The following is a 25747-nucleotide window of genomic DNA, read 5'->3' on the forward strand; positions in this document are numbered from 1 at the left end:
AACAACAAAATCTACAAGGGAGAAAAAGTGGCAGCAATAGACTCTTCATTGTTAATATTTTCTCCACCACTTTTTTTTTTTGGAGGGAGGAAGTCAGGGCAATTGGGGTTAAGTGACTTGCCCAAGGTCACATGGCTAGTAAGTGTTGTGTCTGAGCTTGTGGAGAGGGAATGACTTTATGACGAAACAGGAATTAGAGAACATTATAAAATGTAAAATGGATAATTTTGACTACATGAAATTGAAAAGTTTCTGTACAAATAAAGCCAATGTAATCAAGATTAAGAGGGAAGTGGGAAATTGGGAAAGAATCTTTACAACCTATGTCTCTGACAAAGGACTCATTTCTAAAATATACAGAGAATTGAGTCAAATGTATAAGAATACAAGTTATTCCCCAATTGATAAATGGTCAAAGGATATGAACAGGCAGTTTTCGGAGAAAGAAATTAAAGCTATCTATAAGCACATGAAGAAATGCTCTAATACACTATTTATTAGAGAAATGCAAATCAAAACAACTCTGAGGTACCACATCTCACCAGTCAGATTGGCTAAGATGACAAAACAGGAAAATGACAAATGCTGGAGAGGATGTGGGCAAACTGGAACACTAATGCATTGTTGGTGGAGTTGTGAACTGATCCAGCCTTTCTGGAGAGCAATCTGGAATTATGCCCAAAGGGCTATAAATACTTTCATACCCTTTGACCCAGCAATACCACTCCTAGGGTTATATCCCAAAGAGATTATAGAAATGGGAAAAAGACCCATATGTACAAAAATGTTTATAGCAGCTCTTTTTGTTGTGGCAAAGAATTGGAAATTAAGGGGGTGCCCATCAATTGGGGAATGGCTGAACAAGTTGTGGTATATGCATGTTATGGAATACTATTGCGCCATAAGAAACGGGGAGCAGGAGGTCTTCATATTTACCTGGAGAGGCTTAAAAGAACTGATGCTGAGTGAGAAGAGTAGAACCAGGAGGAATTTGTACACAATTACAGACACAACGTATATGTGATGACCAACTTTGATAGACTGGACTCTTCTCAACAATACAGGGATATAAGTCAATCCCAAAAGACGCATGATGGAGAGAAAAATGTGCATCCAGAGAAAGAACTACAAAGAACTAAATTTATATCCAGGTGGAAGCAAAATACCTGATCTTTTTCGTTCTCCTATTTGATTTTATGTCCTCTTTACCATTTTTCATTCCAGCTGGTACAATCCATCCTTATAACCTGACCATTGTATAATGTGAAAGTATTTACAGATCCTATACTTGATAATAAGCCGCCATGGGGGGGAGGGGAGGGAGAGGGACAAAATGTGAAATTCAAGGAATTGTGGAATTGAATCCTGTAAACTAAAAGGAAACAAATTAATAAATTAAAGTTTAAAAAAAATTTTAAAAAAAGTGTTGTGTCTGAGGCTTGATTTAAACTCAGGTCCTCCTGACTCCAGGGCCAGAGCTCTATTCACTGTGCTACCTAGCCACCCCCATCCACCACTTTCTTAAGTCTAGACAATCACTAAAATAACAAATCAAGCCCTGATTTGCAGCATTTGTTGATTTCCAAAGTGTGAGGGCTTACACTGAAAATTTAACAATCAGATCTTATTATGAGGCTGTTAGAGTTCGCTGAACAATGAGAAGGTCATTTTCGCTAGACTATAGAGTATGTGAAGGGTATAAATGTGTTCAAAACTGGAAAGGTAGGTTGAAGTCAGCCTATGGAGGGCCTTGAATACTAAACAGAGGCTATTTATATTTTATCCTAGATGATACAGGAGTGGGGGGATCATTGGAGTTACTGAGTAGGAGAATGACATGGCCAGACCTCAGCTTTAGGAAAATCATTTTGGAAACTATGTGGAAGACAGATTGGAAGGGGAGAGAATTGGGTAATAATTCATCTCAAATTAGACAGCAAGTCACTAAACCTCTTTGGGCCTCAGTTTCTTCATCTGTAAAATGAGGGGGGTTAAATTAAATAGCTTCTGAGGTATTTTCCAACTCTAAATGTAGCAGTCTTCAAAAGAATAACTTCTTTTCAACCATATGAAAAAATACCTAATCACTAATCCACAATAAGAGAAATGCAAATTAAAACAGTTATGAGGTTTTACCTCACATAAAATTGACAACAATCATAAGAGATGAAAATCATCAACACTGGACTGAAAACAGAATTATCAATGCACTACTGACAAAGTCGTGAATTGTTCTAACCACTATGAAAAACAATTTGGAATGATACTAAAAAAAGAGACCCATTGATACTACCACTGGATATTTTTCCTGAGGGAAAGGTCCCATATATTTCCACATATTTATAACAGTTCTTTGTGTGACAGCAACAAAAACAAAATGGAAGCAAAGAGGATACTCATCAATGAACAAATTATGGTACAGGAATGGAACAGAATGCCATTGTACCATAATAAATGACAAGTATGAAGAAGTCAGAGAAATTTGGGAAGAATTGTATGAACAAATTCAAGGTGAAATAAACAGAACTCAGAAAATCATATGTACAATGGCTACAATAAAGCAAATGAAAACAACATGAAAAGACATTAGAACCCACAACAATGTAAGGTAATGATCAATCTTCTATCCAGAAGACTGATGATGAAACAAGCTTCTCTCCTCTTGGTAAAAAGGTTGTATACTACAGATGGTGAATGAGGCACATACTGTCAAATATGATCAATAGGTCAATTTGCTTTATTTAAACGTACTTCATTATAAAGGGGAGGAGCACACTATGAGGGCGTCTGAGTGGGAAATAGCCCCAAAATGCATGAGAAACTTTTATAAAGAAACAAAATAGTCCTTTGCAGAAAAATGTTGGTGTATTAGGCCTTGCAGGGTGGGACAATTTCCCTAAATCCCATTTCCAGAATGCCAGATGATTAGGTAGACTGTGACTGGAAATTATTGTTCTAGGTCCTGCAGAGAGGGAAATACAGTAGGGGTACAATTTAATTTTGATAGACATTGGGACATCGTGTTAACATAAAATAAAGAAGGAAAGAGGGAAGAAAGGCAGAAAGAGGGAAGGAAGGAAGAAAGGATAGAGGTAGGGAAAGAAAGAAGGAAGGGAAGGAGGGAGGAAGGAAGGCAGGGAGGAAAGGAGGTGGGGAGGGAAGGGTGGATGAAAGGAAGCAGGGGAGGCAGGAAGGGAAGAGAAGGAGAAGAGATGGGGGAAGGAAGGGAGGAAGGGAAGGAAGGCAAAAGGAAGGGAGGGAGAAAAGAAAGAGAGAGGAAGGAAGGAGGGAAGGGATGAACAAGCAAACTAATATTTAAATTGACAGTTGCTTTTTCTACCTTGTCTTTAGTCAGTGTCAGAGGCAATGGTTTCCAGGGGAAACAAAGAAATCTTCAAAATTCTTTTTTTTTCCTAATGCCATCATTCTACAAAATGTATTCTATAAAGATGTCACCAAGAAATTGTCTGATAGGAAGAGAAAATGAGCTATCCATTTAGCAAAGGCTAGAAATGGCAGGTGAATAACCAAAGCATTACTCTGATAGCCTTTCAGTGCTGGGAGAAGCTGAGCAAGGTCCCCTCTGGGCAATTTATGGGAAGACATGGATGATAGTTGCATACATTGGGCAGGCATAGATGGGTTACTATCTCCATAATTGTAGGGAACTTCCAAGTTGGTGAAGTCACAGATTCATCTAAGTATCATTCAACAATCCAGCTAGGAAAGACTTCTTCTCCTGAATATGTACCTGCCTTCTGGTCCCACCTGCTCAGCACAGTGACAATCCTTTAACCACACACACACCCTTCTTCTATTTGGTTTTCATCCTGACAGCTTGTCAGAAGGGCTCAACATGAAGGGATGAGCAAATGGAATATGAAGAGTCTTCCATTATCAGTCTCAGAAGTTTCCTTTTGGGGGCGGCTAGGTGGCTTAGTGAGTAAAGCGCTGGCCCAGGAGTCAGGAGGTTCAGTTCCGGCCTCAGACACTTAACACTCACATAGAAAAATTAGCCATGTAACCTTGAGCAGGTTACTTAACCCCAATTGCCCTCCAAAAGGTTGACTTCTAAGGATGTGGACAAGGTGGATCATCTCTCTCTTCCAAACAAATCAGCAAAATCTCCAGGAGGCCTAGAAAAGGATAAAAACAATCAAGTTCCTTCTGTTCACACCTCAGGCCTCAGGCTTCAGGCATCTCTCCAGTAGTCCACTAAATAATTATAGAAATTCAGGTTTGGAGGGCCCCTGAGAGGTCATTGAGTCCTACATGAATATCTTTTACAAGTATTCATTCAGCTTTACATAGTAGTTAACATCTATGATTCCTGGAGTAGTTGGAGCTGGTGGATTCCTTGAGTTTGGGAGTTCTGAGTTGTAGCAGGTTAAGCCAGTCAACTGTCTGAACTAAGTCCAGTGTTACATGGTGAGTCCTTTGGAGCAGGGAGAGCCAAAGGTGGTTTGTGGAGAGGCAAAATGGCCCAGGTCCAAGATAGAGCAGGTCAAAGCTCTGGTGCTGGTCAGTAGTGGTATTGGGTCCATGTTAGCCCCTGCTCTTCTGTCCTGGAAGAGATGGGGAAATTCAGTGTTTAAATTAATTTGATAGGTAGATAGGTGGGTGGATGGATGGATAATTGGGTGGATGGATAAATAAATAGATAAGATAGAAAACAAAAAGGTTAGATAAAGATTAGATATAGAGAAATGATAGATAACATAAAGATTAAATAGATAAGCAGAAGATTAGATAGATATAAATATATCTATTTATATAAAGTCATTTCTGATTCATCGTGACCCCATATAGTGGCAACCACATTGGCATACCCAGGGTGGCTGCTAGCACAGGTTTTTAGATCTGTTTTACTAGGAAAGTCAGCTGTTTAAGGGGTCAACAATCTTTTTTAATTACATTCATTAGTTCAGGGGTAAAGTTAGCACCCTGAACTTCAGAGAAAATCCAAACAAAGAAAATTTAAAAAAATATAAGCAGAGAAATAAAGACCAACACATAGAGCTTCTGTCTGAGAAATTAGCATAGATCAAAAGACAGATCCAACTGTCTGACCAAGGCAATACAAACATAGTTACCAGAGAGAGAGGCACCAACATCTGGGTTTTTCGAAGCTGCAGGTGTGGGGGGTGGCTCCTTAACAGCTACCCAGAGTCTTATCTGGTTAACTCACAGGAACACTCTTCCAATGAGTGAGCCCCAAAGCAAAATGCTACCCTGAGAGTATATATACCCTTTTTTAGAACCAGAGGGCATTACAACCCTCCTGACTCACTGGCCTAATTAGAAATTAGCAAAAGGTGTGAAAGCCTTTCTAGACAAACAAGCCTCCCCTAAGCAAGTTTCCCTTAATGGGATCCACCTGAGGCCTATTAATAGCTGGGGAAGATCTTAAATCCCATTAACATTATACCCCATATGGTGTCTTCTTAGCAAAGATACTGGAATGGTTTTCCATTTCCTTCTCCAACTCATTTTACAGAGGAGGAAACTGAGGCAAACCGGGTGAAGTGACTTGCCCAGGGTCACACAAGGTCAGATTTAAACTCAGGTCTTCCTGACACCAGGCCCAGTGCCAACCTAACTGCCCCAGATATAAATATATAGAAACTAATTAATTAAACATAAAAAAGTCAAATGATCATCCAGCCTCTGCTTGAAGCAATGAACTATAGTGCAAAGAATGGTGGCTCTGGAGTCAAAGCTCTGAGTTCAAATCCCAATTCTGCTACCATGGCTTCGTGTATGTCATATAACCTCCTTACGTCCAAGTTTCCTCACTTGTAAAGTGAGGGCATTTAGCCAGAGAAGATGGTGAGGTTCTTGGGAACCCTAAATTTCTAATTCTATAACTTCTAGCAATGAGGAACTCATCTCCTAAAGAATCAGTTAGGATTTCTTTCTTTTTTTTTTTCTCCCCCTTATGTAAAGGAGCAGGGGATATGATTCCCCTTCATATATTCACACATAGGATTCATTCATCCCTCCACCCCCACCCCAAGCCCCCAGCTTAGTTGATGCAGTCGAAGAATATGGTCACACTTGGTGAGGTTTTAATGCATAAATGAGATGCTTTTATGCCAGGTGATCTCTTTTGCATGTAAGTTAATGCTTTGAGTGAATCAAAAAGGGAGATGATATGGCCTGAAATCTACCTATTTATATTTTCTACCCATTCCTCTTAATTCTGCCCTCTAGAGTCAAACAGAGCAAATCTAATCCCTCTTCCATATGGAAACCTTTCAAATGCTGAGAGATAGCAATCATGGTGCTGCTAAGCTTTTTTTTTTTCCTCCTTGTACTAAAGCTCTGAAGTTCTTTCAACTGATCATCATAGGGCAGAATCTTGAGACCTTTCATCATCCAGGTTACCCTCCTATGAGCTCCCCACAGCAGAACTTGGTTTTGTTTGTTTGTTTTTAATTTTCAATATTTTCCAATGCTTAGCAATAGCCTGGCACATAGTAAGAGCTTAATAAATGCTTTTTGCCTTGGTTATTTCGATATGTGTTTCAATAAAATGTATTTCCTTTGTAAACCTGTATATTTTATATTTTTTAAATTTATTTTTATTAATATTTATTAATACAATTAAAATGTTTTTATTCTGAGAAGGGGACCCATAGTTTTCACTAGACTCCTACCCAAGGAGTCCATAACACACAAAACATTAAGAACCCTAGCCCTGTCCTTCCTAAGATGTGACACCCAGTCTTGAGCACAGCACCCAAAAGTGTTCAGATTGGAGAGGAGTATCCCTTCAATATTACCACTCCCATTCAAGTCACTGTGCTTTATTAACATACTTGTAGCTTTGGGGGCTTCCAGATCCCACTACTGCTGACTCATATTAACTTTCCCCCAGATCAGAGCCCACCTTGACCCCTGAGCAGAGTGGAACATTCTGGAACAAGAGACAGAGAACCACCATTTGTTTTTCTTTGTAAACCCAGAGACCAGAAGCAGCAAATGTTGGCATCAAGAAAGACAGGCTCAGAGAAAGAGTTTGTCTTTGCTAAACCTCTTGCTGTCCCCTTAACAACCACAATAGGCAGTGCTGGGGCAGCCAAAGGGAGTGACTGGTTCCCCAGGGGGCTCCGTATGTCTCTCCTCCTCCATTTGTGGTGGCCTCCCTACTCCCTGCTCCTGCCTCCAGTGGACTTTCATCCCTTTTAACTTTCATTTGTACATAAACTGTAGTTCAAGCGCAAGATTCGGTAGGAAATCAGGCTGGGTTCCCAGACACTTAATTGGAGCCCAGCTCTTCATTACCCACACACCTGTTCCCCAACACCATATGGTCTGAGGTAAATAGACAGTAATTGTTTATCCAAAGTCAATTTCTACCATGAGTGAGCTCCAGGCCTAAAGACGTACTCCCCTCCACCTGCTGGTTCTCTCCCCGAGATGCTGAAGGACAAAGCCCCAGTATAAGGTTAACTGCTCTCCTGGTGGAAGTGTCTTCCTCACTGCGGGTACTTACTTACCAAGCATAACCCACTCTTCCTTCAGTCCTATTTGGTCATGTTGGCAGTGGGACACCTGGTGGTTGTGATATCCTGCCCTGTCCAACCCTACCATCATTCACGTTGTGGTCTATGGTCAGCCTATCTCCTGGGAGAAGGCCAAGAATATAAAATAATAATCTTTACTATAATTCATACTTAAGGCAGCTGAGTGGTACAGTGGATAGACTACTGGACCTGGTCAGGAAGATTCTACTTTGTGAGTTCAAATCTAGCTTCAGACACTTGCTAGCTGTGTGACCCTGGACAAGTCACTTAAACCTGTGTGTCTCAGTTTCCCCATCTATAAAATGAGCTAGAGAAAGAAATGGTAAACTACTCTAGGATCTTTGCTAAGAAAACTGCAAATAAAGTTATAAAGAGTTGGACACAGCTGAAAAAGAATGAATGAATAACTCATAGTTTTACAAATTGCTTTCCTCATAACAATCTTATGACATGAGTTTCATGGGATTTATGTGGATCTAGAAAGAGGCTAAGAGGTCATTTAGGCCAAACAGTCTCATTTTGCAATTAAGGAAACTGAGGCCTCTAGTGGCTAAGTGACTGACCCAAGGTCAAACAGGTAGCAAATAGCCATGTCCACATTCAAGCTCAAATCTCCAGTGGCAACATGGTTGGATTTGGAATCAAAGGTGCTTAGATGTAAATTCCAACTATACCACTCAGTTAAATGACTGTGGGAAAACCACTAACGACTCTGGGCCTCAGTTTCCATGTGTGATGTAAAATGAAGGGACTGGACTAGAGAGCTTCTAAGATCTCTCTTAGTGCCAGGTCTCAGACTCCAAAACAAATGCTCTTTTCACAACCAGGTGCTGGCCTGTTATATTGCAAAGCACTTTACCTACTCTCCTCTGAAGATCATAGATTTTAAGCTGGAAGTAATGTCAGAGACCATCTAGGCCAGTTCCTTTATTTTACAGATGAGGTAAAGATCAGGGAGCTTAAAGTGACTTGCCTAAGGCGGCACAGTTAGGAAACGTAGGAGCAGAATTTGAACTCAGGCCCTCTCACTCTTGAGCCAATGTTCTTTCCACTGTATCATATTGCCTTAGCAAATCTGACCAATTAATTCTCACAATAGTCCCGTGGGGTAAAGAATATAAGAATTATTACCATACTCCTTTTACAGATGAGGAAACTGAAACTCAGAGCTTAAAGGTCACACAGCTAGTGTGTGCAGAGGTAGACATGCCATTAACTCACTGATGGGTTTGAGACTTGTTGGTTATCCTCAACCTGGTTTAGCCCGTCTGCTGAGACGGGTTACCAGGTGTGGCTACTGCCCATGCCACAGCTTCTTGGAGCCACAGGTGAGAGTTGAAGGCCAGGTAGACACCAAAGGTCAATAGGCAGCCCTGAAAAGGCCTTGGCAAGCCCTCACAGCAGAGGTGCTCATCTTCCCTGGAAACTCCGTAAATCCCAAGCATGAAAAGACTTCCCCTACTGCAATGGATGAATGAGAACAATGTGTTCCAACAGCCATGAAGGCACTTAGAGCTCAGTCATACTTCAAAGATGCCAATGTCACTCACTGCATCCCAGGCCATTGCCACTTGCCTTGACTTTTGTCTTGCCACTGGACTTCAATGGCTCTGGAAGAGAGAGTAAGACTGCTGACTTTGTGTAACTCAACCTCACTTAAATCCAATTCATGCATGAAGAAAGACATTACCCATGATGTCAATGGTCTTTTTTGAAAATGAGCCCGTCACTGCTGAATTCAGTTACTCCTCCTCCCCCCCCCCCCCCCCAATTTATAAAGTTGAAAACCATGAATTTTCCCCTAGATGTGTGGGGAATATGCCCCCTAGAGGAGTCCCAGCTTGGTTTTTCAATGGGAGTGTGTCTGGGTCTTGGTCCCTTTGGACACAGCATCAGGAAGAGGATGAGAAGGTGTATTGAAAGAGGCTGGGGCATTAGAATGTCCTGTTTCCAGAATGTCCCAATGACCTGGGAAGAAATCTGGTATTCTTGGAGGAAAGTACACTTAGCACATTTGCAGTTCCGGAGGGAAAAGCTGACTTGGAGCAGGTAACCAGACTGCCTCAGAGGGTATGGAGCAAGCCACACCGAACCAAGAACATGGCTGAAGGAACAGGCATAGAAATGACCGTCTTCTGAATGAAATTCCTCAAACAGCTATCTTCAGTCCCCTCTGCAAAAGCCTGGGAAGGTGGGCTTCTCTGAACTTCTTCCTATCTAGGCCTTCACTCCTCCTATCTAGGCCTTCACTCCTCCTGTGTCCTCCCCTCAAACCCACACACTTCTGTAGGAGTGAGGATAAATAGTTCAACCAAGTTCAAGAAAAAAGGATGCTCTATCCTCTTAATTTCCACAGAATTGGTCCTTAATATGACAAAGAGGCACCAAAGCTTTCAGCCATGATGAATCTTCTCTGCAGCAAAGATATTCACTTTCACCTAGTGCATTCCCTGGCTGGATGGGGTGGGGGGAGACTTGAGGGAACCTGGAGCTGCCTGGTTGCCATCTAGTTAGTCATTCAATAGCCCTTATTGAACAAAGCCTATGCCTAAAGCCCTGTGCTAGGCACTTAGAGGCGAATATAACGTTGTTGTTGTTGCTGTGTCTGACTCTTCATGACCCTGTGAATCTTACTGTCCATGGGGTTTTCTTGGCAAAGGTACTGGAGTGGTTTGCCATTTCCTTCTCCAATGGATTGAGGCAAACAGAGATTGAGTGACTTGCCCAAGGTCACACAGCTAGTAAGTGTCTGAGGCTGTATTTGAACTCAGGTCTTTCTGACTCCAGGCTCAGTGCTCTATCCACTGAGCCATCTAGCTGCCTTATAATAATAATACCTAAGATTTATATCATGCTTCCTATGTGCCAGGCACTGTGCTAAATGCTTTACAACTATGGTCTCATATGACCCTGGAAGGTAGGTGTTATGATTATCCCCATGTCACAGATGAGGAAACTGAGGCAAAGAGAGGTTAAGGGACTTGCTCAGGACTTGTCATACAGCTGGGAAGTGTCTGAGGCTGGACGTGGACTTAAGACTTCTTGATATCAGGCTCAGAGCTCAGAAGAAGGAGATCCTAGATTCTAGATGGGGAGACAGAAAATACAAGGGTACTTACTAAGCCCTAGCAACCAAGGGCAGATACATAAATAAACAGAAGGGATGCAGAATGAAGGAGCATTTGTGGTTGTGGGGGGCTATTCCAGTACGGCTTTCTCAGAGGGAGTGATTTTTTGAGCTGTGTTTTCAAAGGTCATATTTCAGCAGATTTCTTGGCATGGGGTGGGAGTGGGGGTGGTAGAGGAGAGGATATAGCACATGTTAACACCCAGGAACAAAGACAAGCATGAGGCATGGTGTGTTAAAGGGACCATAGAACCATAGACAATGAAGCTGGAAAGGATCCCAGGGATGGATCTAGTCCACCTCCTTCATTTTACAGAGATGGAAACTGAGACCCTGTGAGAGGAAGTGACTTGGCTAAGGTCATATAAATAAGTATGAATAGAATCCAAGTAGAAGTATTTGGGTGAAACAGACTAGTGAGATCCGATTGTTAAACATGTCTAGTATGAGCATTTACACCTCAGAAATAAACAAATGCTCTTAGTCATTTTTATAAGTCATTGTTTTATCATTTTGTTGGCTGTCCAGTGTAGACCTGAGAAAGTGATGAAGAAAATGTTAATACTGAGATGAAACTTTGAAGTAGGTTGTTTATGCATTTTTTCCAGAGGGTCAGTTGTTAAACATTTATCAGCACAGCTCTGAATCCACGCCTCCTGACTCCTAGTCCAATGTTCTTTCTACCACACCATCCTACAAGGGGGAAAATGGGAAAGATATTATTTTGCTTTCAGAATTGAAGTACGTTGAGGGCAGCTAGGTGGAGCAGTGAATAGAGCACCAGTACTGGAGTCAGGAGGACCTGAGCTCAAATCTGGCCTCAAACACTTGACACTTAACTAGCTGTGTGACCTTGGGCAAGTCACTTAACCCCAACTGCCTTGCCTTCCCCCTTCAAAAAATAAACCAGAATTGAAGTATGTCCTGCCCCTGATATATACTGACCTTCAGTTCTCAGGGACCCTAGGCCACTCTCTGGGACAGTTAGTAGATAAAGCCTAATGTCTGGAGTTTAAATCCAGCTTCAAACGGTTATAAACTGTGTGTGACCCTGGGCAAAAATACAGTTAGTATTTGTGTCAGTTTCCTCATCTGTAAAATGAACTGGAGAAGGCAAATGGCAAACCACTCCAGTATCTTTGCCAAGAAAACCCCAAATGGGGTCACGGAGAGTGGGACATGACTGAATGACAACAAGGCCACTCTCTAAGACTAGAAATTGTCAGTGTGCCCAGCTCACTGGAGGTTCCTCTGAGAGTTCCCTACATTGGCCTTCTCAAAAAAAAAAAAAAAAAGACAGCATTTTCTCAACATTGTAAAGCAATTAGGGGCAGAACTAGAAATAACATTCAGGATTTACCAAGATGGTTAGCTTGGCTGCAGCTGGCAGGGGGAGGGTCTTTGTTTTTTCTACTGGGCCTCACTCCTACATCTCTGTTTTGAGGTCTCTTTCTGAGACAAAAGTCCCCAAGGAGAAACCCGAGGCATCCTCAGCTTCTTTCCCCTCTTGGGGCTCACAATTCAGCAAAGAACCAGAAATGGTAATCTAAAGATCCCTAGCTGGCTCATTCTCCCCTCTCTCCAGTAGAAGTCAGTGGCTGAGATAGGAGCAAAGACTCCAGAACAGGGGGGAATAAAGGAAAGAGAGAAGAAAAAAAAGCTTTTCCTCTTAAGTTTTACATCTGCCCAAGGGATGCCCTTTGAAGGAGAGCCTGAAGCCTGAGTAGCAGCAATTGACTCCCAGATCTCTGGAAAAGGGAAGGCATTTTAAAAATATATTTAAGCTGCTATCATAAATTAGTCCCTTAGGGGATGACTCAAGATTCTACCTTGGTCTGTTCAAGTACAGCAAGATTCCTAACTCCCAGATGCCTCTTCCATATTCTTAGATGCAGAGAGCTGGAGAAATCCTTCTACCTGGGCCTTTCTCCAATTGCAAGTTTTTGTTTGCTCTGGATTGGGGAGTTGCCAACCTTTTTTGGGTCCCTCTATTCCTTGACTCTTCAGTAAACATCCTCACGCTGTTTCAATATGAAAGGAAATAAATTCTAGAGTTTATCATGCATATGTGCTTAAGAAATTTTTAAGAAGGAATTAATTAATTTTTCTCTGGCAAGGTTACACTAAAAACTTTGTCAACTCCATTGATTGAAAATGAATTCAAAATTTCTGGCATATTTCAATAAGATTATACAGTTATTTATGAAATGCTCCCTCTACTCCCTTGGAAAGGTTTTCATGCTCCTCGGGGGTAAACATACATCAGATTGAAAATTCCTTTTCTGGGGAATCCTTAGCAGAGTCCCATTTTCTTAGTAACCTAGACCACAGAAGGGCTCTATATTACTGGAAATCTCCAAAGCAGGACCGTGTGTAGCTTTTAGCTGAAGGGAAAGGGGGTAGGGAGAATATTAGAGAAGATACCCCAGAGGGCAATGACTGAGCACAAGTGCCAAGGCCCATGACAGAACCTTCACTGGTCATGCTTTGCCTAATGGGAGGGAGCATATATACCATAAGATAATTTGGAGGACAATCAGAGATGGGAGGGAAGGTGAGGAACGAAAATATCTCCTCCCTCCCTCCCCTGCAAGAACTCTTCTGAACTGATTGCTTCCAAAATTCCTGCATTCAGGTCTCACCTCCACCACTATGTGCCCTTCCCCCAGCATCCTCTCCTCTCTATCTCTCCTGCTCCTGCCTACTCCCCATCCCCCTCTATCCACCTCTGTGTAAAATAAGTCAATGACAGTGGATTATCTCCCAGAGGGTAGTTACTAATAAATGGATTGCGACAAGCTTAGAAAATAAGGTACCAAAAATTACCCCACAGAGAGATAGGTATCTCTCTGTCTGGAGCGCTCATGGTACTTTATAGCTGTTGCTTTTCCTCAGCCCTTTCATTGATGAAGTAAGTTAAAAGTGCTAAGTAATAATAATGCCACAAAATGCCTCACCACTCTGGCTCCAGGCTCAAGATAAAATGCTAGACAGAGAGATTAGAGGGCACAGGAAATGCTCCAGGAGCTTGTCCCCACACTGTGCCCTGGGTCTAATGGATAGGTTCAATCAGGGTACTTCAATCACAGCACCAGCACTAATAAAAGGGAAGTTGATTAACCTACCTTCTCTCACCCCCACCCCCATTGCCTTTGCCCAATAGAACAAACTCACTCACAGTGTGTAGACGAGGTAAAAGATGACCATGGGATGGGAGTCCCAAGATGGCAGGGATGGGGTCAGGGACTGGGGAGAGGGATCCTCTCCTTTGCTGAGGGAGGAATTGTAAATTGCTATGGTCAGAATTGTAAATAGCACTAGCCCACCAGGACTTTGCACCCAGGGTTCAGGCAAGAGGGGTGTACTTCTTTGCAACCCCCTCCCCATTCCTCACAAGATCCTGGGCCAAGACCCTTCATCCCAACCCTGAGGGACCATAGAAGTCATGCCCTGCTCATTCTCTGGGACCACTTTCTCTCATCCCCAAATCAGTGAGACTTTATTCAACTGAGCCAGATTGTCTAAATGTCGCAGGGCCTGGGGACCTGCACCACACTGGACTTTCAGCATCAATGGTAATGGAGGTGGGTGCTGACCTGGCATGTGTTGGTACTTCTGTCTCTTCTTTTTCCCTAAATGAATTTGCCCCAGCTGCTAGCATTCCTCATTACAGCTCTAATGATGATATAATCAGTCTGCCAGTGGGAGGCAGGTCAAGAACCATGTGGGATGGTGCCATATTGATCTTTAAAAGACTGATGCTACATTTGGCATGAGGAATATTGTTGGAAAGTAGCCACCTCATTCTTAGTTAAGGGCATCACATAGTCCCATGTCCACTTCAAAATAACAGCATGGTCCTTGTGTCCAGATTCGTGACAGACCTAATCCTAAACCTCTGTCATTCTTAAAAAGCTTCAACTTAATTGTTTAGTTAAGCAAGGACTTTATGGTATTCCAGATGGATAATAACATGTTTCATAAATAGCTATATACAAATGTAGATAAATAGATATCAGCACTGGATTGATATTGAAGAAACTTGGATCCTAGTCTAGGCTCTTCTGTTTACTAGCAGTGTGACCTTGGGTAGGTCATTTAAAATTTTTACCTTATATCTATTATGTGCATATTTTGAATATTATATATACATGCAAAAGGGGACACATTATCCCCTTGAAAGAAGGTAAATTCTTTGAATCAAGAACTATTTCATTGTTGTCTTTGGAATCTTCAGCCCTAGCCAAATAACTTGTACATAATAGGTGCTTAATAAATGCTTGTTGATAAATAGATTTGGCTTCTCTGTACCTCATTTTCTTCATCTACAAATTCAGGAAGTTAGGCTCAGTGATTTCTAGGGTCTCTTTCAACAAGATGATTATATGGTTCTTTAGATTAATTCCTATGAGTCACCTACGAAATCAAGATTTCATGAATCATCTCATAAAACCATAGACATAAAAGTGACCTTTGAGGTTATCTAGTTAGCATCTTTTATTTTATAAAGGAGGTATCAGAGATCTTGAGAGGTTAAGCTATTGGCCTAAGGTCACACAGCTAATAAGCAAGAAAAAAAACAAGGAGGACTGCATGGTGCCTAGGCAGTCTGGAGCCTATGGCAAAATTGTATTCCTCTGCTACCCTCTAATATATGGTACCACTTACTTCCTCACTTCTAGCCCTTGCTCCAAGAGACCTGTCCTATGTTTTTAAGTCTGTACTTGCCAAACTCTCATATTACATTATAAACCTGAGCAAGGGTCTTATTCTAAGGACTTCATATCCCGCCTTTCCCTCAGGACACAGACCACATAGTTAAAGAAAGGCTTCTTTGAATTCCTGAGGAGGAGCAAAGAAGGAAGTGGGGAGGGTCTTTCTCCAAATTTGGTTAAAAGGTTCTGAAAAGACAAGGGCATCAGTTATGAAGAGGTTAGAAAGAGAGAGGTTGTGATGGAAGCAGCATCTGTTTTGCATAGGCTGAGATGATTTCCCTTTAAAGAAGCAAGACTTGTCCTCAAGATTTGGTTGGTCTAGGGAATCAGGGCCTGAGCCATGGGCATTACTTTCTTGTTGCCTAAGGCATGAAGAGGAACATGGAGAGACTGCACTTCTGACTCAGCATTGTTGCTATAGAGAATGTGGAGGCGGCAGGAGTTAGTGTTCATTTGTACTAGTAATTGTATCATTTTCAATCTCTTATTGAAAATAATGAATTTTTAGGGCATTTTGTACTCTTTTGTGTATTTTATTGTATTCCATTTCTGGATCACTAAATTGGCCTGAGCTAGGCTTGTCCCAGAATATTTGACATTAGTTGGCAAAATAGAATTGGAATGACATCATCATCATCATCATCATTGAAATAGGAGAAAGGCAATGAGAAGGAAAAGGAGCATTGGGAGACTCAGCCCAGCCCTAATGCTTTCCTTCCTGCACTAGTCCAGTGGGCCCTTATCTATGGGAATTTGGTTCTTGGAGATCACTGTTTTACCTTGTTCAATGACAAATTTTCCCACTATGAAAAAGTCACATGCAACTGGACCTTTGTAGCCATTAATTTATTAATAGGGGATCCTCTGAGGGACAAGGATATCATGAAGTCCTTCTTAGGGGTTGAAGTACAAGCCATGTACAAGCATGTGAGAGAAGCTTGAGGGACAGGGAAGATAAGATCTTTATCTATGGACATTTTTGGATGGTGGCCATGGATCTAGCAGAATTGTTTAGGGCATGGAGAGAACAAGACAAATCAGGAACTCCTTTGGGGTCTGAACTAATGGAGGAATTTTGCTGGTTTATTGCAAATAGCTGTTTATGGAACATGCCATTGTCCATCAGACACCATAAACTCCACTTAAGTGAAAAATTAGGTGATGCCCTTTAAGAAGGACAGAAGTTTAAGGATTAGATCCATCACAAATCCGGACATAAGAACCATGACTCTATATTGAAGTGGACATAGGACTATATGCTGCCCTTAATGAAGGATGATGTGGCTGCTTTTTAATAATGTTCCTCATGCCAAATGTAGCATCAGCCTCTTAAAGATGGCATGATCCCACATTGTTCTTGACCTGCAAACTGTTACAGGCAAACTGATTATATTGGCCCTCTTTGGTCATTTCAGAGCAAGAGATTTGCCCTTACTGAAGATAATTTATTCAGAATATGGCATTATAGTACCAGTCAAATCTGCCACCAAGCACCCTCTTCACGAAATAGAGCCTTCTTTTTCATCAGTCCCCTGACATTGCCTCTATTTCCTCTGGTCAAGGCACTCATTTTATTACAAAAGAGATATAAGATTGAACCCATCACCACATCATTCATTGGGTTTTCCATCTCCCTTGCCATCTTTAGGCAGCTGGCACTGTTGAACACTGGAATGTATTCTTCAAACAATAATTTTGACATCACACCCTTAATACCAGGATTGGATCTCCCACCTCTTAGAAGCTACATCTCTGATGAACACCTCTCTAGGTAAGGGTGGGAACAAAAGGAGGAAGGAGTGGATCTGGCCTCTAGGAACACTTACCTAGTAAGGATGGAATGCTTTAGACATAATGCTGATTGTTTCCTTTTAGTCCTTTCTTATTCTATTCCTTGAGTGAAATTCCCAGGCCTCAAGGTTTTTTGGTCCCTCAGAAGGTTTTGTACATCCTTGGGAAATGGTGTAAGTTGCATTGACTTGGCAGATCTCCTTTCTGTTGGGGTGGTTTAGATATGTCCTTCCTACAAAGATCCAGTGGGCCAAGGGGTAAAATTGTTGCTAGGTACTTGGGCCACATAATGAGAGGACAGCACTCATTGGAAAAGACCCTAATGTTGGGAAAGGTTGAAGGCAAAAGGAGAAAGATATGGCAGAAGATGAGATGGATAGATAGTGTCGTGGAAGCAATGAGCATGAGCTTGGATATACTGGAAATACTGGAGGACACAAAAACCTGGCTTGCCATGGTTCATGGGGTCATGAAGAGTCAAACATGACTGAATGAATGAACAATAAATTTGCTTCCTAATGACATAAGAGGAAGTGAAACTGTCTTTACAGAGAAGGGAAATTCATTTGAAAGAAAGGAAAACCTCTAACCAATTTGTTGACAATTCTGTGTCACTGGACGAAGGTCAGAGTGAATCTTAACTATATTCAATCCCCATGAAGAAGCAGGCAGTCCCAAAGTAAGAGCTCAACATTTTTTCATACTTTACTACAAGATACAACATATGTGTGATGACCAACTTTGATAAACTGGACTCTTCTCAGCAGTGCAGTGATATAAGTCAATCCCAAAAGACGCATGATGGAGAGAAAAATGTGCATCCAGAGAAAGAATTAGAAAGAACTGAGTTTATATCCAGGTGGAAGCAAAATACCTGATCTTTTTCGTTCTCTTATTTGGTTTTATGTCCTCTTTACCATTTTTCATTCCAGCTGATACAATCCGTCCTCATAACCTGACCAATGTCTAATGTGAAAGTATCTACAGATCCTATACTTGACTATAAGGCGCCATGGGGGGGGGGGGGGGGGGGGGGGGAGGGAGGGGGCCAAAATGTGAAACTCAAGGAATTGTGGAATTGAATCATGTAAACTAAAAGGAAACAAACAAATTAATAAATAAAAAAAAATACTTTACTACAGATGGTCCTGACTCTGGTGACGGAGTTGATGGTAATACAGTTGATGCTGTAGTGGCACTAATGTTCCTGGTGCTACTCCTGTTTATTGTCACTACTTTTCATTAAGAGACTCACTGCAAACTGTCCCTGATATTACCTCTTACTGCACAGACTATACTTTTTCTAAGGACTTTTATATTGTTTGATTTTTTAATCTGTCTTTTATTTGTATTAAGTTCCTGGTCTAGTGCTCCCTATACAAGGCTTCTTCCCAAAGTCAACGTTGTTTAGCAATATTGGTTTTTAGGATGTTTAAATGTCGGAAGGTCCCTCTGAAGATTTAAAGGATCATTCTACCGAGGGATGGGATGTGGTAGGAGCTACATGTTTTATATAGTGTGGTTCTACTTAAAATATACCATCCTTTTTCCCCTCATCTTGATCCTTTTAATGGACATAGGCAAAAGTACTTATATAATCTCTTCTCATGGAAAGAACAAGGCACTGACTGTACTTCTTTCCACATCATCAGTGGATGTATTGTCCCCCTTCACTATAATAGGGAAAGCAAAAGTCTGAAGAATAGGCAAACCTGTAGTGATGAGGAAGGTGATTGGGGACATACCAACAGCAGTCAAGCACACAATTGATATTCAGGAGGCCCAGCAGTAGCCAGTGGGTAGATGTCCCAGGAGACAGACAGAGCACAGGGTCAGATGGCTCCAGCAGCAGCCAATAAATCAAATCCAAGGAGGCATGGAACACCCAAAAAGTCTAGTAACAAGTTTTAAAGACTTAGTCATGAGAACTGAGACTCAGAGGCAGAACTCTGGTCCCAGTTCCAGAATATCAAACAGAAACAAAGCAGGGATTTTTGCATAAAAGGAAAAAGATAAGTACCAAGTTCCTACAACAGGGGTAAAAACTCACATTAAATAGTGTTTTCATATAGTATTTTACTCACAAGCCTGTGAAGTACCTCTCAGAGACTTAGTTTACTTATCTGCAAAATGTGGGTAGCAAATGAGATTGATGCTAAATTTCCATCAAGTTCTAAATCTATATTCATATGAAATGGATAATAATGTAGGTTTTATTTCTATTTAATGGATGAGGAAATTCACAGAGGTGAAACTGAAATCTGGGAAATAGATACTTCATCTATTGGGTCTTTCTTATATGGATAAACACTTTGAGTGATTACAGACCTCTTCCAGGAGGTTCTGTAATGCCTTTGATCTTGATGCAGTCAACAAAATATTACCTGCAACAAAAAGGATCTGGAGGAGCACAGCATTCCCAGGGAATCCTTCCTCAACCTCAAGTCTATGCTGAATCTTCTTTAGCACTTCTGGTATGAAGGCTACTGAGCCCTTCTTAAGGGCTGCTCATCCTCCTTTGGTGTCCACCCGGTACTCGACTCACCTGTGGCTCCAAGAAGCTGTAGCATGTACAGTAGGCACACCCCAGCAAACCATCTAAGCAGAAGGGCTAAATCAAGCCGACTGGCCCCAAATCCATCAGTGAGCTATGGAGATGTCTACCCCAAGCATGTGAAGACTTTCCCCAGCAGAATGTGTAGATGAGGAAAATTTGTTCCAACATGCCATGAAGGCAGCCAAAGCAGGATCTGTAGATTGCTTAGAGCTTGAGCAGACATCAGAGGTTATCAAGTGCATCCCAGGCCATTATCATTTGTCCTGAGTTTTATCTTGCCACTGGACTTGGGTGACTCTGGAAGAGAAAATGAAGCTGATGACTGAGCAACTCTGCCTCACTTAAATCCAATTCACTCAAGAGTCAAGACATTCACCCCATGCTGTCATTGGTCCTCTTCAAAAACAAAGATGAACAATAATGCTGGATCTTTCCCTTTGGTGAGCACACATCATCTTGTTTAAGCTTTGACCGACACTTATTATAAGAGATGGGTTTAGGGTGTGTTCAGGGAACACTAGTATTTTTGGTGTGAGGGCTACCAAGCCCTTTTCAGGGCTGCTTTCCACCTTTGGCACCCGCTTGATCCACCATCTTTGACATCTACCTGCTCCACCCAACTCTCATCTGTGGCTCCAAGAAGCTGTAAATGTAATGGGAATGTAAATTTTGAAGATCTTCCCTGCCCCTAGGCTAAAGTGCACCTTGAGCCTGGGATGGGAGGCTTGTTTTTCAGTAGATACTTCTTGATTGGCCAGTGGGTCAATAAGGTTGTTACATTCTCTGAGCCAGGAGAAGGGTATATAAACCCTGATTTGAGGCTTTGTTTTGGGGCTCACTTTGAGAAGTGTTCTGTGATTTGATGAAACTCTAGGCTAGCCGTTGTCCAGAGCCCCTGGCTTTGAAACCCAGATGTTGTTTGGTATGGATGTAATGGTTGCACAGTTTGAAAAGCTGTGTACTTGATCTGTTTCTGTCTTGATAATTCTGTCTGTACATTCTAAAGTTCGGGGTGCTGACCTTTTTCCCCTGAACGAGGTCAACGATACATATCTGACTGATTAAAGTAAGCTTGTTAACCCATTTTGAGTTGCTTTCCTTTATCAAAGCAGATCCAAGAACCTGTGGTGGCAGCAAACCCTGAGGATGCTTGGGGTGCTTGCTGCTACAGCTACCAAGCCCTTTTCAGGGCTGCTTTCCACCTTTGGCACCCGCTTGATCCACCATCTTTGACATCCTTCTGCTCCACCCAACTCTCATCTGTGGCTCCAAGAAGCTGTAGCATGTACAGTGGCCACACTGATAAACCATTTCAACAGACAGGCTGAACTGGGCTGATGGTACCTGAGGAGTCTCAAACCTTTTGATGAGTTGGGGGGTGGGCTGGGGTGTCTGCCCCAAGAGTGTGAAGACTTCCCTTCCTGGAATGGGCAGACGAGAACAATTTTTCAGCAGATGTGACAGTGACTGAAGCAGGTGCTATGGAGCACTTAGAGCTGGTTAGACATCAAAGATGCCAGGATCATCAACTGCATCCTGCGCTTTGCTGTTTTTGTCATGCCACTGAACTCTGATGACTCTCGAAGAGTGAAGCTGATGGCGTTGCACAACTCTGCCTCGCTTAAGTCCAATTTATGAATGAAACAAAAGACATCAACTATATCCTAATACCATTTTTACCTACCTCAAGGCCCTGTGGTGACAGGCAAGTGACAAAGCAAGAGGTGCAGATACAATGAGAGCTGTAGCCATAACACCGCAGATGGGTGACCCAGGCCATGGCATCATTTTCTCACTGAAAGTAGCAGTGGGATTTGGCAGCCACCTGGTTGTCTGAGTAGCCTTTTAAGGACTACATTGATCACCTCTTGGTGTGAAGAAGGGGCTAGAAAAGGTGCCCTAAAAATTGTCTGCTTCAACCCAACACAGCAGGTAGGGATCCTACCCTGCAATTGAAAAACACACAAAAAAATGTACAAAAACTTCTGCAAAGATGATTCCATTCACCATCAGTGCACAGAATGTGTGCACGCATATGGACAACACAGAATTCAGCAGAGTTGAAAGATGAACAGCTCTTGTTGTGAGGGAACTCAGCAGACATTACATTCTAGTAGTAGCCCTGAGTGAAAAAGGCTAGCAAATGAAAGCTAGACCACCAAAGTCAGATCTGGACACTGATTTTTTTGGAGTAAAGGCAGAGAAGGGGAGAGTTGTGAAGCTGGTATAGGTTTTGTCATCAAAACTAATCTAATCAACAAGCTTGTATACCTACAAGTCAAAGTATACCTGAAGTCAAAGAAGAATTTTATGACTTGGAGACCCACATCATCAAAGTGCCAAAAGAGGACAAGCTTATAATTCTGGTGATTTTAATGCAAGAGTAGGCCATATGGTAGGGAGATCTTGGGAAGGATAGAATCAGAAATGACAATAGCAATGTCACTTACTACTGAAGACTTGAGCATCTCATGACCTTCTCATCATCAACACCGTCTTCCCTTTACCTAAATGCAATAAAACTTTATGGATGCACCCTTACAGCAAACATTGTCGTTTAATAGACTAAGTCATTATAAGAACAGATAGAAAGATGTAAGGCAACGTGTGGCACAGAGTGCTGAACTGATCATAGACTTATCCTCTCCAAGCTAAATATTCACATTCAACAAAAATTCAACAAAAGCAGCAGCCCCAAGGCAAGACTTGGAGCAAAAACTGAGCCAACACATGATTGGCAACAGTGGAGCGAAAAAGGAGTGGACAGTTTTCAGAGATTTGGTGTACAGCACTGCATTTACTCATGTGGACCAGAATACTCACAAACATCAAGACTGGTTTGATGAAAATGTTGGGGAAGTTCAAAAGCTGAAAAACAAAAAATGAGAATTCCACAGGGTTTACCAGCAGAGTAGTTCATCTGTCTCTAAGAAGGCAGCGTTTAACTCCATCAAAAAGTAAAAGTGAAGCTTACAGACATGCAAGATTCTTGGCTCACTAAAAATCAAGTGAAATTCAGTTTTATACTGATAGTAACAAACCAAAGCACTTTTATGATGCCCTGAAAGCTATTTATGGGCCAAAGACCTATGCCACATTTCAACTACTCTGTGCAGATAGAGCCATTTTGATTAGTGATAAGGACATGATCCTGAAGATTTGGGCTGAGCAGTTTCATAGTGTTCTCAACAGACTGTCATCAGCATTGATTAATGCTGAAGCCATTAACTATACACTTCAGGTTGAAGTCAATCCCTCTCTAGCCAAATTTCCAACTGAAGAGGAGGTTTTGAAGGCTATTAGGTTCCTCTTGTGTGGCAAAGCACTTGGTACTGATTCTATTCCAGCTGAGATTTATAAGTCGGGGGTCCACTGCTCATACAAAAGCTGATTGAAATTTTCTGAATTATATGGCAAGAGGAGGTAATCCCCTAGGAGTTCAAAGATGCCTCCATTGTCCATCTCTATAAAGGTAAAGGAAATAGATTGTCCTCGGTAATCATGGGGTGAGAGTTGAGGTGAGATCCTTGGGCGGCAGGAAGGGGTTCTCTCGCTTAGTCATTGCTGGCAAGATTCTTACCAGAATCCTCCTTATAGGCTGATCCCTCACCTGGAAGATGGTCATCTACCCAAGAGCCATTGTAGCTTCAGAAAGGGCTGAGAAATGGTTGATATTGTGTTTGCTACCCAACAACTATAGGAGAAATGTCAGGAGCAGAAAAGAAGTCTGTATATGATGTCCATTGATCTGACCATGACCTTTGATACTGTCAGTTGTGAGGGCTTATGGAAAATTGTGTCAAAATTTGGTTGCCTGGAGAAGTTCGTCAGGATTGTACATCAATTTCATGACATCATGATTGCCCAGGTTCTGGATAATGGATGATACTTTTGAACTTTCCCAGTCACCAATGGAGTGAAGTAAGGCTGTGTACTTGCTCCCATGCTTTTTAAGCATGATGTTTTCAGCTATGTTGTCAGACACCTTCAGTGAGGATGAACACTGCATCAAAGTCAGCTACTACACTGATGGTAAATGATTTAACTTGAAAAGGCTACAAGTCAAGACTAAAGTATAGGGAGAATTGGTGCAAGATTTTTTGTTCACAGATGATTGAGCATTCAATGCCTCTGAAGCTGAGATTCAACAAAATATGGATCAATTCTCTGCTGCTTGTGTTAATTTTGACCTACCATTAACACCAAGCAAATACAGATTTTCTGCCAGTCAGCGCCACACTATCATTACATGGAACCATCAAATACAGCAAATGGAGAAATTTTGAATACGATGAATAAGTTCATTTACTTTGGTGGTAGACTTTCCAGGAATGTACAAATAGGTGATGAAGTTGACAAACGCATTGCCAGAGGTAGCTCAAGTGTTTGGGAGACTCTGAGGAAAAGTATGGAGAAGAAAAGGTATTAGACAGCTTGCCAAATTGAAGGTCTACAGAACTGTTGTGCTGACCTCATTGTTGGAGGCCTGTGAAACCTGACTAGTATACCAGTGCCATGCCAGGAAATTGAATGGCTTCTATTTGAACTGTCTTGGGAAGATTCTGATGATCACCTGGCAAGATAAGATACCAGACAGTAAGGTCCTTTCTCAAGCTAAACTGCCAAGCATTCAAACTCGACTGCAGAGAGCACAGCTCTGATAGGACAGTCATATTATTTGAATACCAAGTGTACATTTGCCTAAGAGACTATTTTATGAAGAAATCATGCACTCACATGGTGGTCAGAAGAGGCCATACAAGGAAACTTTCAAGGTCTCTCTGGAGAACTTCAGAATCTATTTGTGACATGGGAGACAGTGGCACATGACTGCCCAGCATAGCTCACCTACATCAAAGGAGGTGCTGTTTTTTATAGGAAGAACAGAATTGCAGTAGCTCAAAGGAAACATGAGATGCATAAATTTGGAGACATCTCTGTTCCAAATGTTCATATGGACTACTTGTGTCTGACCTCTGGTTCAGTATTCCAAGCTCATATTGGTCTATTCAACCACAGTCAGATACATTATACCTTGACCCCAAAGTACTTATGTCACTTTGGTCCTCTTCGAGAATGAAGAACAATAACCAACCAACCAGTCAACCAACCAATTACAGGAGGGTTGTTGAACTAGGTTATTTCTGTTGTTACATCTTTTAATGCATTATGAATGATTTTGCAATGTGGATGAGAAGCACTTTGTTGTACGAGAGCCTGTAAAGTAACATTTTGTTCTACTGAGTTGAATACTTTAAATTCTATTTTTATTTATTTTGTTAAATATTTTCCAATTACATTTTTTCCTTTTTCAAATGCTTTATTAACTTCAGATTTACATCATTCATTTCCACCAGATTTTGACTTACAAATTTTCTCCCCATTTTTCCCCTACCCACCACCCCAAAATAGCAGCCCCACAGGATATCCCCTCCTCCAATCTGCTCTCTCCCATATTTTCTCCCATACCCCTTTCGACTTTTCCAGTAGGGCATGGTGGATCTCTATGCCCCAGTGCCTGTATATCTTATTTCCCAATTGCATGTGAAATAGTATTAATAATAGTATAAATATATATATTTAAACATTTGATTTTAAAACTTTGAATTAAAGATTCATTCCCTTCCTCCCTTGTCACCCACCCTTACTGGGAAGATAAGCACTTCAGTATAGGTTGTACATGTGTAGCTAATGCAAAACAATAACATAGTAGATATATTGTAAAAGACTGACTATATTTCCCTCCCTCCTATCCCACCTCCTACTTGTTCTATTCTCTACTTTGATCCTGCCCCTTTTCAAAAGTGGGTGCTTCCAACTTCCCTCCCTGCCAGCCTGCCCTCCCTTCCATCATGCCCCCTCTCATCCCCTTCCTCCCTACACTCCTGGAGGGTGAGATACCCTATTTAGTGTGTATGTCATTCCCTCCCTGAGCCAAATTCAATGAGAATAAGGTTGACCCATTCCCTTTTGCCTTCCTATTCTTCCCCTCCATTGTAACTATTTTCCCTTGCCTCTTCTTTATGAG

This window comes from Petaurus breviceps, unplaced genomic scaffold, assembly GCF_028583685.1.
Source record: "Petaurus breviceps papuanus isolate PSGF00001 unplaced genomic scaffold, PetGlider_PUasm1.0 90925, whole genome shotgun sequence".
NCBI lineage: Eukaryota > Metazoa > Chordata > Mammalia > Diprotodontia > Petauridae > Petaurus > Petaurus breviceps.